Raw genomic sequence first — 13,867 nt, 5'->3', positions numbered from 1 at the left:
ATTGTGCTGCCACAAATAATATTGTATAAATAACAGTATACATAGCAAGATGAAGAATTTGCAAACCTCTATCATCCTTTTTTAGGAATTAAAAACATCAGTGATTTCAATTGTGATTTCAATTTTTCCTCTTCTTTGAAACTTGTCTTAAGAATGGACTTGTTCTTTTAGATTGCTTCTCCTCAGTGGGCCTTTGTGATCCAGAGGAATGAGAGGGTTTTGATGTTTTGTATGCCATAAATACAAACCAAAATATTAAACGATAGGCTATGGGCTTTTTTATCTCTCCTGAATTAAAAAAAAAAATGTCGGGTTGCAATCTCTTTTTTAATGCTATTAATGACAATATAGGACTACAGAAGAAATCCACTAAGTTTCCCAGGTTACTGAATATCTCTCTTGATATTTTTTTCCTTCTCAGAACTTATGTCCACTTTCCTTCAGCACTTATGAAAAGTATTTTAGATGAATGACCTAGAAAGACCAAATATTTTTCTCCTCTCTGTCTGAAAATAGCTTGTGCAAGTTGTGTTTTTATACCATATATTTCTCATTTTAGTGTGTTTTCAAAGTATATTTCTTAAACTGTAGAGTTAAGAAACTTTTTTTCCTCTGAATTCAATATACAGTTGGAATGGCACACAGACTTTATGCCTTAGTCATGGCCTAATATGCCTGCCTTTAAAGACAGGCTCAGTTTTTAAAAATGTAACATTAATAGATAAATGAAACAGTATAAATCTTTTTTTCAGTAGATGGCTTTTCTATTCTACAGTTTGTAAACAGGCAGTTTTATTTAAACAGTAAAAAGCTTTCCAATATGTGCATGGGAAGTTTGATAGCACTGCTTCAATTATGTTTTTTCACATAATAAAGTACATGCAACAAAACTGCCCAGAATAATCAGTAAAGATTTTTTTCTCACTTTGATCGCTCTCACTTATTTTAATTTAGGCCTGAAAATTATAATTCATTGAATATTATCAGACTAGCAATTTAAAAGTAAAAAAGTCTATTAGAAAAATAAACACTTTGATCTGTGAGAGAACTTCGAATCTTTTTGGAAGAAAAGTAATCCACCAGTTCCTCTTGGTCTGAACTTATTTGCTACGTATTATCATTAAAGTCTGTGCTAATGGAATAGTGCAAACCTGTAGAGATCACCTCCAACTTTGTCTGTTCATCTTACCACTTTTTCCCACTGCACACTTTACATGCTGTCCTGAGAACAGATATTTTGAAAAGGATATTATCTTTAGACTTATCTAATGAACCTTTTTCCACCCCAACATGAAAGGGCATGGAAATGTTAAAAGTTTTTAGATTTGGAATATTGTGGCACCATATGCTTTACAGAATGTTTTCTTGCCAGGCACTGATGTTGCAGCTAAATTAGAGTAACGCAGCCATGAGACTGTTGAGACAAAGCTAATGGTCTGAAGAAACTGAAGTTATTACATGTTTGAAACCTTGCTCTAGGTAGAAAGCATTTTCTTGTATTAGATCAGAAAAACAGAATCAGTTTTTAAAACAAAAATTCCCACTTTTCACTCAATTTCCCATTTTCTTAATTTAGATAACAATGCAATTTTGGTTGTATTTATTTTCTAAATTTTAACTATACAATGTTTTCCAGAAGAAGGCAATGTACCTCAGATGCACGGTTCTTCTCTTTCCTATCTTTTCCTCCCTACTCCAGATTCCTCCCCTTTTAGAAGCAGATACCTGCTATAGACAGACTGTGATGCTTTAGTGCTTCTCTCATGTGCATGGGCTGGTCTGTCTGTGTTACCAACAGCTTGTCTGCCCTCCTGTACTGTTCAATGGTTTGAATAAGGGACATGCAGAAAATAGGGGGGACATTTCAGAAAAATGTGCAGTGCCACGTGCTCCTTTGTTGAATGCACTGTTATTGATATGCAAGACCTTCAGGAAGAAAGCTCCATGGTGTAGGAAATAGAGAGCCTCTGTATACTGCACAAATTACAGAGCTGTACATGTCATCCCACTGAACTCTGGCTGTGGGGATTTCCTTTCACACTGTTTTGTATTGTGAGACCTGAAGAATGTCCTACAAGACAAGATAGCTGTGTTACCTTGGAAACATCCAGCTACCCATGGATAATCTGCCCAGCACTTCTGCCATTTTTTGGAGCTTTTAGCCGCTCTGGATTTTTTATTCCACTTCAGCAGCCTGATTGGAAAATGCAAGTTTCTTATGCAAGAGCAGGTCTTGCTGTGTGTCCAAAACCTGAATGTTTCCCATTTGCTCCTCCTTCCATATCACTGTTTATCCACAGAAACTGCCATTATTGCAATAGCTCGAAAAAGATATCCTGTCCTGCTTCTTGAAGGTGCCTCAAAGTGGGGCAACATTTTGCTAGGACAAGGAACAGGTACTAATTATTATTTAAGGTGATTACTTACTCTAAACTTACTGTTGAGGTCTGGAGTCATGTGTGTCCACTCTAACACAATAAAGAACACAAAGATTCTGGCTGCTGCTGCTAGTCTTAGTTATAAAATGCACACTGAAGGATGTCAGACAGTACATTGCTCTGTGTTTTTGAGATAGTGTCAAATGTATCCAAGGTAAAGGGTTGAACTTCATGTTTTATTTAACCAGACTGGCTTCTTTAGTCAGTTAAATTGAGCCACTGAGCTATGGTCCTGAAAAACTGTTACAAACTTCTCATACAGACTCAGGCAATTTACTTGACCTTCCTTTTCCATCATTCTTCAGAAGTAAAATGAGATTAAAAGGCCCTTTTCTTCATCCTTTACTCTTCTGATGTGTTTAGATTGAGGATGTGAAAGGAAGGGCCATTGACTACATGACTTTCTCTACTGCTTTAAATGTCACTATTTTCATTTATAAATGACTTGTGATTAGCCTTCCTGAGACCTTTTCCCCCCATGTACTGGTACCAGAGGTGCAGTTAGCAGCATTGCTGCAACTAGATGTCCATCAGCATGAGAGATAGGGAGCTGCTGAGGACAGGGCTGCTTCAGAAAGACCAGAAGAGCAGTGTTCCCTCTGAAACTCAAGTAGCACTTGGGCAGTAGCAACATAGTGCTATTATTAATGGACAGCCTGTAAAAACCAGGGATATAAATAATCCAGTGTAATTAGGACTGTCAAAAGGACTCCATCAATTCTTTAAGTCTGTGAAACCATTTCATAAAATGTGGTCCTCATTCTGTGTCACATTTAAAACTGATGACCTTGTTTTTCTTTTCAAGTTTTATGCAAAACTAATCTCACTTAAAGAGACTGCCTTTACCCACATTGTGCTGTGACAAATTCCTTAGGAAACATCACCAAAGATTGTTAATTTCATTTGTGACTTCTTACTAAGGAGGCAAGACATTTTCCTTTCCTTCCTAGAAAAAACTCAAAGGAAAAAATGTGGAAGAAAGTGCTCCTCAATAAAACCATTTTAGGGGACATGAGACATATAGACAAAACCTACTACAGAACAAAAATTGCAGCAGTCTTATTTTTAAAGAGACTTTCCAAGTTTCTGGAAAGAGGAGACATTTTTGTAGATGGTTTTCAGTACACAAAGTACACAAAGACTTATCAAATAAATGTTCTCATTCTCTGGATGGGCTTGAAGATATGCTTCATATTGCTCTCAGTATCAATAGATGCTGGGAAAAACACACTAGCCTCTAGAGCCTGTGCTTTAGAAATGCAATAAAAGAGACAAGTATCTAGGGAACAGACAATTCAAAGGCACATTTGAGAGATGGTTGATGCATCAAAATACTGAGAAGCAGTGAGGCACAATGACGTGGGATAATCTGGCATCATGGAGTGATACCTTGTATGTAGTACCTAATAGTTATTGAAAAGCATGTTAACAAAATGTGAGGAAATTTGACCATAAATTGGTAAACCCAGACTGAGTCCTGTGCATACAAATAATGTGCCTTTTTCCAAAGCTGTTGGAGCAGATTGCCGGTACAATTACTGTTTGTCCCCAAAATTTCTTTGCCATGTTTTAGACTATAATTAGTTTTTTTAAAAAAAATAAAAATATAAATTCAAAGACCTTTTACTTTTTGTGATTATATTGAGATTATTTTTTCAGAGATCTACATCCTCTGATTAATAAAGCCACATAATCATAGAATATCCTGAATTGTAAGGGACTCACTACGATCATTGATGTCTGACTCCTGACCCTGCACAGGACACCCCAAGAGTCACACCATGTGTCTGAGAACATGTCTAGAGCCCAATCATCCTCTGAGTGAAAAATATTTTCCTAATATCTCACCTAAACCTCCCCTGACACAGCTTCATGCCATTCCCTCAGGTCCTGTCACTGGCCTCTATAGCTTAGAATTAATGGCTCATTTAAAAAAAAATCTATACGAGAAGCTTTATTGATCAGATTTTGAAATATGATGAACTATGTTTTCAGCATATAAAACAGAGGTCTCAGAGCATCATGGTCATAAACATACATAATCCAATAGCTGAGTAGGTCAAGGGGTGTCAGGTTTGCATGTATAGTGATCAGACCTTGTAAGTTTGTTATAATTAAGGTCTGTGACTCATTTGAATGGTAGAGCTCCATTAATAAATGCAATTGTGTTTCTATCACAAGAATTAAATTCAAAGTCCACTGTAGGCCAAAGGGAATTAAACGCAAAGCATGTCTAATATTAAGTGTCTAACAGGAACATAATTGCCATGGATAACAAGAAATAACAGGATTAGAAATTAAGAATTTCACATTATAATTCTCATTCTCAGTTTATTGTGCCTTGATTCAGTTGTGAATCCATGCATGGCAAATACCAGGACTGTGAGTTAAATAGGAATGGATCAACTTTTATTGTCATGTTTTGAGGAAGTGGGAAAATACAGGAACATACAAATTTACCTTCCTTCTAATGCTTAGACTAACACAGACCCATACTTTAGTACAGTCTAATTCATAGATATGTTTTTGCTGATAACTGCAGCTGCAGGAAATATTTTTATTTCTCTGTAGGAATCTTAGAGAGTGTTATCAAATGCATTATGAAACTGCTTCTCATACAAAAAAATGACTGGGTGAACAAAAAACTAGTTGAAAAGGAAGTATAAAATATGTTTTAAGTTGAATTAAATATTTCATTAGACACATACTTTATTTCGCATCAAAATTTAGTAAAAATATTAGTTAATTCTATCATCTAATGAAAGCAAATTTGTAAATTGTTTTATTGACCTGAATTTCTGACTTTTTGTGTTACTGTTAGGATGAAAAAATAATCCAGTTCTCTCCATTATTTCTCCCATGACATGGTGGTTAAATACAAGTTACTTAATTGAAATATTAGCATGATACTATGTGAAAGAATGAGCAGTATAGTGTAATATTGACCAATAAAGTATAGATTTTTACATTATAAAAATTTTTGTGCATTTTGTATCATAAATGGTAGTTTTTAATCACTGAGATAAGCACATTCATTTTTGCCCATCTCTATTTTTCCTATCTGCATATCTTCTCTTTGGTTTGAATCTGGTTCAGAAAAAAACACATAAGTGCTTGCCATATCTGTTGAAAGATGAATCAAGTTGTCTTTCTTAGCTGAAGTCTCTGTGTTCATCTGTTCACAAGTAGTACATTTCAACTTTTGGGCTATATTGGTGCCTTTTCAGGAAAGAAAGTATCGGAAACTTTCACCTAGCAATCCACTGGATCCATCTTTCCTTTCTGCATGTGTTAATGCCTTTTGTGTACCCATACTAGAATCCTAGTGTCTGATGTTTTAATTTGTTCTTATCCTGTTGGTAAAGATCTGTCAGCTATGTCTGAAAGCTTGCAGGCTTACAGGAGTCCAAGGGACACCATCCCAGGTATCTAGTAAGGTCACTCCCCTGAATTAGTGCCACTTGTTCTGCATTTCTTGTTTGTTTGTTTATGATAGTGTTTGTACTTCAGGTCAGGATGTCTATTCTGCTTTATTTTCAAATGTAATAAAGTGACTTTTTCAGACATTTAAATTGCAGTTATAGTGAGTGCTACTACAAGAAGCCGTATGTTTGGGAAAGCTCTCTGAAATCTGTGCAATACACTCTTCCAACTCACAGTACTCCTTTGATTGTAAAAGCTAAAAAAACCCAAAGAATGTAGGCACACAGTTTGTGTTAATTGGGAGTGGGGCTGGGCCCAGCCTCATCCCCAGTGGGTACAGCTGTGAAGAGCAGGTGAGCAGCATTGAAGGTGATGAGACCTGGAGTGCCCAGGGGCACTGACCAACCACCAAAGGGAACAGAGGGCACACGGGTGCAATGCATGAACATGAGGGGTATAAAAGGATGGACTGAAGAACAAGCAGGGCAGCTGCTTGCAGCCTTCTGAGGTGATATGCTGTTGCTCTGTAGGGGACATGCCTGAAGCCTTCTAATGAGGTATGGTGTTACTCTGTATGGGTGAGTGCTTAAAGCTTTCTGAAATTGTGTGAGGATACTCTGTGTATCATGGCAGTCTTGACTGTGGCATATGCTATGACAAAAGAATACTGTAAAACCTTACTAGAAATTCTTTGGTTTGGCTTGGTTCTCCTTCCTTTTTATTTTTTTTTTTCAGCTTGTTGATTTTTTTTGTGTTTGTTTGTTTTTGGTTGTTATCATTGGTGTTACAAAACTAGTGTGCACTGTAGTGCTCCAACCATGTTATAGCCTCCAGGGTATGTTATTTGATGTAACTGAAGTTGCTATGCTCTTGTGCAGTCACATGAAAAAATATCAGGAGACAAAGGTAAAAGTTGGCTGATGGATCGTGAGCTTAGGAAACAAGGTTAAGGGGGTCCAAGCCATGAGCTACTTTACAGCCAGTGTGATCCCTGAGGAAATAAATGTTTCTTTGCTCACTTGCTTATCCAATGTAAATGGTGCTTTTAATTACCAAAATCTGAGTACACACACCATGTTATTATTTCATGTGTGTGTTCCAGAGAGCTGTGGCTGGTCATTTAAGCCTTGCCCTGTATTTGTGTCATGCTGCTTTTGAGCGTCCTGATGTATTCAGCTGAAATCTGAGTGTAGCCCTCTGGGGCTGTTATTTATGGGTTTGCTTTGGTATTCTGTCATTGTTCTCTGTATGTTTGTTTAGTTGTATGAAATGCAAACCTCTGTTTCCTTTCTGAGACAGGATTAGTTTCACCTAGAATAAAAGAATGCTTTGAATGAGCTTCTGCTACTAACAGTGAGGAGGATCCTAAGCTCCAAGTCCTTAAACCTTTTATGTGAAGAGACCAGTGGAGATTGTTAAATTGACTTAACTGATGGAGAATATTATACTGAACAACCCTCATAGCTGAAAATGTTGGACATGCTTCAGACAAATGTACTTCAGTAGAGTAATTTGAAACCAATGTAGTGTCAAAAAGTTATGTAATATGATGAGCAAAATTACAGCAAAAATCTTTAGGTGCTTTTGCCTAGAATTTACACAGATTGTATTGTGCTTAGTAGCTGTTTTGTATGATAAACAACATTTTTCTGAATTTCGATGGAATGTCTCTGCTTAATTATAAATAATGCGAAGGTGTTACTCATCAGGTAATTGGATTGAGCTGTAATTAAAAAAAATACTAAATTATCTAGGTACCAAAAAAAAAAAAGTGTTTATATTTTAAAACTAGTCTCAGACTGATTTGGCAAAGATGGTTACTGTAGAATCCTAATTTCCCTATATTTGTAATATATTTACATGGAAGTTACTGTGATTACTCCTGTACTATTACAGGACTTAATTAACTGCCAGTGAAAACTTACTATGACTTCAATGTGAAATGACCAATGGAAATTCTCAATAATGAAAAAGAATACTTTTATGCTCTTAAAGTTACTTAAAAGTCTTTAAAAATTAAACTACTCCTGCCCATGCACTACAAATTTGCTCAAACTGTATGATGCATATTTTTTCCTCAAATAGTGCAATATACATACTGTAATTTTTTTTCTTGTTTTTTAAGAAGCTGAAATGTTTTGCTACATACTATCAGAAATCCTAGAACTACTGGAACATGCCTGTTGGTGTCTAGACTCCTGCCCAGGGGAACCCAATGCTGCCCTGTAATGGCATTTTCTCCTGTAATACACTATAGCACAGCCCTCCAAAACTGCCTGTTAGAACAGCTGGCCAGAACACCTGGACATTACCCTGCTGTGGGTTACATCAGCCAGTTGGAGTAATTACAGCTCTAATTTATTTCTGCAGAATACATGTATGTGCTCTTCATCAAATGAGGAACCTGTTGCAAATGTTCAAGGCAATTTCAGTGTTAGAGAGTTCACACAGGGGAGAATGGTTTTCAGGCTTCATAAAGCACTTCTGTAGGAAAAAATAATAAAAGATAGCAGTGCATAATTTTTGAAGCAGTAGGCTCTGCTCTTTGCTGAAATGAATTTAATTTTGTCAGTGTGCCACAATTAGAGATTATTAGGAGAATGATTATGACTGTGCTTTGTGTCTTGATGTATGTTAGAGCTTCACTTCTATCAGCTGGATCTCATCCCAAATGAAGGAAAAAGCATTTTCAGCCAGGACTCCAACTGGTCCACCTGTGTGCTGGTGTGAGCTTTACAAAGGGTCTAGAAAGCAAATGACAACCTAATGCAGTGTAATTGTGGGTTTTGTTGTTTTGTTTTTTTTTTTATTTTGGCTGGATTTTGGAGTTTTCTTTTGAGCCCTGTGAGAAACAAAATGCCTTTTGATGGGAAGTATACCTGTGATATGACATAGGAGTTCTGTGTTCTGCCTCAAAATGAGAAAAACGGGTGCTTTTTTTGGCATTATTGCTCAAAATAAATAGGGGAGGAATTGGAGAGAAGAGGTTATAAAGAGCATTCTCACTGCCTTTGGGCACTTAAATAATATATATACTTTTTTCAGTCCTGTTGTTTGACTCTGAAAAGTACTTGCTGTTTGTACACAAACATGTTCCTATACTTTTAAACAGATATGTCTTTTCAGACTACATTCAGATCAGATATGAGGTCTTAAAGAATCACACTGGTGCTTTTTTTTTACTTTGTAGACCTTCCAGTGTTACCTAAAAAAAGTTTCAGGTATATTACTCTTAGCAAGTCTGTCTGCTGGTCTGAAGGTGACATGTCAGGTTGAGCTGAAGCTGAAACTTGGGAGCATCTGTAAAATGTCATGTGCTTCCTCAGAGAGTTGGCAGTATTTTGAATGAAAAATTGCACTAGAATTTTGGTAATTTACTTCTTCATTCTTCCAGGAGAACAAGGGGTGCACAGTAACGGAGTGGCAAGAGCTGGGTTTGCCACTTATGCCTACTGCAGAAAAGCAGTAAGATGACACAAAATATCTCGGAAACACAGAACCTCTTGGGAGTAACCTATAATTTTGGAGGCTTAAGAGGACCTTTCCTACAAGCACTTAATCCTATGTGATGTTTTCATGCTTTTTCTAAGCAGCATCTGGAAGATTATAAACCTTGTAATTATTAGGAGAGTGAAAACTGCCGACTCTCTAAACTCAATATCATGATTTGTGAATAATTCTCAAAACTTTATGTGTGGGAGCATATGACCTAAGTGTTGAAAACAGGCAAGAGGATAGGGAGAAGGTAGATGGATACGTAGAGAAGAAAATAGTGTTGATTTCTACTGAGATGGTAGCAACTACATTGGATCTCTTTGTTTTCTCATATTATTCACCAGTCTATCTTAAAAGGAAAAATTATTTCTTAGGTTGTTTCTCTGTGCAACCCTCTTTCAAATTAATGTTTCCTAAAAAGTAAGCTATCTGGTGTCCCACCAGGTAGACACATGGGATAATAGGAGTTAAAAAGAAACTTTCAATTATGTCTAAAACAATTGTGTTAAAATAGAAGCGAAGAATGATTTACTGAACAATGGTATAACAGTGCAAATCTTGTGAGATCCTAGTGTATTTATCACTGAAAAAAAAAGCTTTACAAAAATATTGTTGGAAATAGGGGTTTGTTTCAAGTTCCTGAAGGCATAGTCTGACCATTGGTCTGCCAAGGGCATTAAAGCTGAGAAGGGAAATTTTATTTGTGAAACCTGATAAAATTAGGTGCCAAGTTGATGTAAGTTTGATTTCTATAGCTACTAGGCAACTCTGAGCATCTCCACTTTTGGTGATGGAGGAGTCTTTGTTTGACTGGCTCACTAGTTCATGCTGATAGTGTTTCAGTGAAGTAGTGGGGAGGGTATTTACACTGCTTATGCTGGGTGCTTAAAGTGGCTTTCCATGTCAGGGAGAGAGAGTCTTCCACAAGATCATACATTTGACTTCCCTACCCTCAGGCTGTAATTCCAGCATTAGTATTCTCCCCCCTTCCCCCCCCCAAAAAAAAAAAAAAAAAAAAAATCAGCAGACAAGTTTCTTTGAATTTTGTTTTGACAGGATTGCACTGTCACTCCCTGGCGTTGATGGCCTCTTTCTAGTCTATATAAAGTCTTGAACTGCTAAACTTGTGTAATTTATCATGTCATTGCAGCTGCCCTCTGGGATGTTGTACAGGAATTTTGATTATTTAAATCACATAATTTTAATTGGCTTTATGAATGATATTCCTTAAAAGTAAAAAATAATTACAGAGTGTAATTTACATTTAGAAAGAGCACATAGCTCATTATAGTGAATGAATAATACATTTACTTGACCTTAAGCTTCTCAGTAATGGTGCACTGATATGGACAGTTTCAAAGATGTTTTATACTCTTAGTTCTTAAAACACTGGGTTTTGAAGGGTTTGGAATTTTTTTTCAAATGACAACACTCCCTAGAAAATAAAGATTAAAAAAAGAAGACTCTCTGGGACTTGTCTGTGTAAAATAATGAAATTATCTCCTGGCCTAATGCATACATTCAGATCTGCAATTAATACTATCAGAAAACTATTATGTTGACCTTTCCCATATATGAGTCAATTTTTTGTTCCCATCTGTTTATTAGCATTTTCTAGTACAAGATGAGCTGCTAAGACTTTTCTAGATTGCAACTTTACTTGAGTAGATGCATTTTAGTGTCAAGCTGAATTATAAATGCTGCCTCCTATATTAAAAATATAATTGGAAATTGGCAGTTGTAGGGAAGAGGGAAGTCTAAGGAAAGCTTCCTACAGTGAAATACTCTACTTTTCTCTTGGCATTCCATAGGCACCAAGACCAAAGAAAATCAGTAACTTCTGAAATCGAAATGTCCTCAAATCTGCATGAGGTTATTGTACAATGTAAAGCCTGGAGGTTCCGTTTTCTTTCTTAGTCTTTAAATAGTAGAATGTGGTTCTTGTACTTAGCCTGCTAGGAGTGAGTTACACCTGTTGAAGAAGCTAATAAATTATTCATAATTATGAGTTCATTTTATGCCTAAGGTATGGTAAATATTGGTTATGGTGATACTTCTGGGACACAGGGAAGTGTTAAATTAATCCTAGCAGTTTTTTTTACATGTTGGAGTAATTAATGTAATTTTTAAAATCAAATGAATATGTAGAGTTATGGGCAGTTCTCTTTATTTTGTTTTGGAATAATTGGTTCCACTGCAGTGGTTTTAAGGGAAACCTGCAATTAGTAAGCACTAAGTCAAAATTCTTCTCTTGCAGAATAAATTCTGTCCTAAACTATTAATATGTGCAGTATTTATACAGTTACATAATAATCTGCCCCTTTTAAAAAGTATATATATTCTGAGTTAAGGACACAACTCTAAGAGAATTTAACTATTACATTTTAGGTCAAATTGTGTTTTAGGAGAAAGCTGAGGGGCAGGTCTTTCTCTGCCCATCACTTCATATAATTGATAACTTTGTTGGCTATTTTCTGGATGCCATGAGAGTTTGTGTGAGACAGAGTGTGCTCGTTGTACCCACATAGCTACACTGAGCTACTGCTACTTGGACACTGTGAGACTCTGTGCAGTTACAACACAAGCTGTGCCCCAGCAAGCTTCCTTGTCACAGTACTTTTGTCTAAAAAAAAAAAATAGATTATCTCTGACAAAGCTGACCTGTGCAACTGTATTTAAAATTGAAAGCTAACTTTTTATATACTAACTTGATTTATGTGATGAAGTGGATATCCCACTCTGTAACAGTGCAGCGCTTCCATACTAAACAACTAGTGTTCAGTTTTCTTTGATCCATTTTCTCCTTATATTTGGTATATTTTTAGTTCTTAATTATTAGCTACAACCTCCCTTCCCAATCATATCTCCCACTAAGCCTCTTGGTATTCTGAGGTTTCTTTTTTTTTTTTTTGATGTTTTGGTAAAATTACCTGATAGGAAGTAGGTGTTGCTGCAGATTTAACTGTCAAGACAATGGGAGGACAGGCAAAAACTTATATGTTTTCTCTTGTTGCTATTCTGTAATTAAAGTTAGGTTAATAATTCTGACATTTCGACTGTTTGTGTCTGTAACATGAATACACTTTTGGCCTTTCTGTGAATTATATTCTAATAAGAAAATAATAGGTAGGAGCAAGCACATATGAAACAGCAAATGAAAACAAACAGATTTTTTAAATTAAGAATTTTATTTATGCATGAAGTGAGAATAAACAAATGGTATATACTACTTCATAAGAGATCTAAGCTTGACTGTACTCATTATTTTAGGAGGCATAGTTTGGCCATCCTGTTCTCTCAATCATTATCACAACCTTGATCAGGTCTACAAGAATTAAAGTTTATTTATATTGCAGTCTGACAGCATGTAGGAATGGAGTAGGGCTTGGCTATAGAGACTAAACTAGACCACTGTACCTATGGGGATATTAGTATGTTTGTTATGACACTTTTCCTGTTAGTGGTGTTGTCTGTTTATACCTCCCAAATGGATATATCTGTTTTGAGACAGATGGGAGAGTGGGCACTCTCTATCAGCTGTGGGGAGACGGACATTGAGCAGTCTCAGCTTGGCTCCACTGTTACTTGCATATCTTGCTTCCTTCTAGAAGTTGCCTTTGTTAACACCGTATTTACATTTGCTCTCTGTACAATATAGTTTTCCTAAGAATTGGTTTTACACTTCTATTGTTAAGCATTTCTTGTGAAAGACAATTGTTCACATTGAGAGAAATAGAATTTACTAGATATTAAGAGTAATATATTGGATGAGGCTAAAAGTTCCATATGGAATTCAGTAATGCATGTGTAAAAAGCCACAGGGTGATATTGTGGCTTAATATAACAATTAATAAATGCCACTCATATGATGCATGAAGTGCTAACTCTTCTAATTATACTTAGATATTGTTGTTGATGTCTTTACATTGTGTGCATGTTCAGCATCAACATAGTAACTTGAATAGTACATTGCCCTATGGCAGTGACTTCTGTGCAAAGACTTTTTTTTTGTCTTTAGCTAGGAAGGGGGAAGTAGCATCAAATAGTGTGAGTCTACCAAAATGTCCCCTTGCATATATATATATATATGAATTCACAATGCATACACTAAGTGATCCATTCAATTTCACTTGCAGTATTTGTTTTATTGCAAGCGAAACTTGAGTACTAGTGGTGTCCTTAGACTTACCAAATACTGTAATAGTGGTAATTTTTCTTAACACATTTCTTAAATGAGACATCCCAAAATTTCCTGTCTAAATACATCCTATTTCCTGCACAGCATGTACTTAAGGCTAAATTTAGGACATGGGTGTTCAGTGTAACTATCAGCTTTTCTGTGAATTTGAGTGTCATCTGCTGAAATTGGTGTCTGTAAAACACAATGCAGGAATGTGTTTAGAACTTGGGTTTTAAAGTCCCCTGATGAGTACAGGTGCCAACCTCTTTTGTAAAGAAAAATCTGTTTTAGTTTTAATAACCACAGAGTGCTTTAAAGTGTAGAATGTTTG

At 36.0% G+C, this 13,867-nt stretch overlaps 1 protein-coding gene and 1 long non-coding RNA gene across 12 annotated transcripts in view; both read left to right on the top strand.

Moving 5' to 3' along the window:
* The window catches only part of PPFIA2 (PPFI scaffold protein A2), a 286,279-nt gene that overhangs the window by 111,521 nt on the left and 160,891 nt on the right, over nt 1-13,867 (top strand). The window lies entirely within an intron of this gene.
* Nucleotides 2,535-12,018, top strand: LOC146763482 (uncharacterized). The gene is made up of 2 exons (XR_014952325.1): nt 2,535-6,418; nt 7,161-12,018. It is a non-coding gene; the product is annotated as an uncharacterized LOC146763482 (long non-coding RNA).

The sequence above is a fragment of the Lonchura striata genome, chromosome 1A, assembly GCF_050655825.1.
Source record: "Lonchura striata isolate lonStrDom1 chromosome 1A, ASM5065582v1, whole genome shotgun sequence".
In the NCBI taxonomy this organism is placed as follows: Eukaryota; Metazoa; Chordata; class Aves; order Passeriformes; family Estrildidae; genus Lonchura; species Lonchura striata.
The sequence above is the reverse complement of the archived record's forward strand: the minus strand, read 5'-3'. Positions and strand labels throughout refer to the sequence as shown.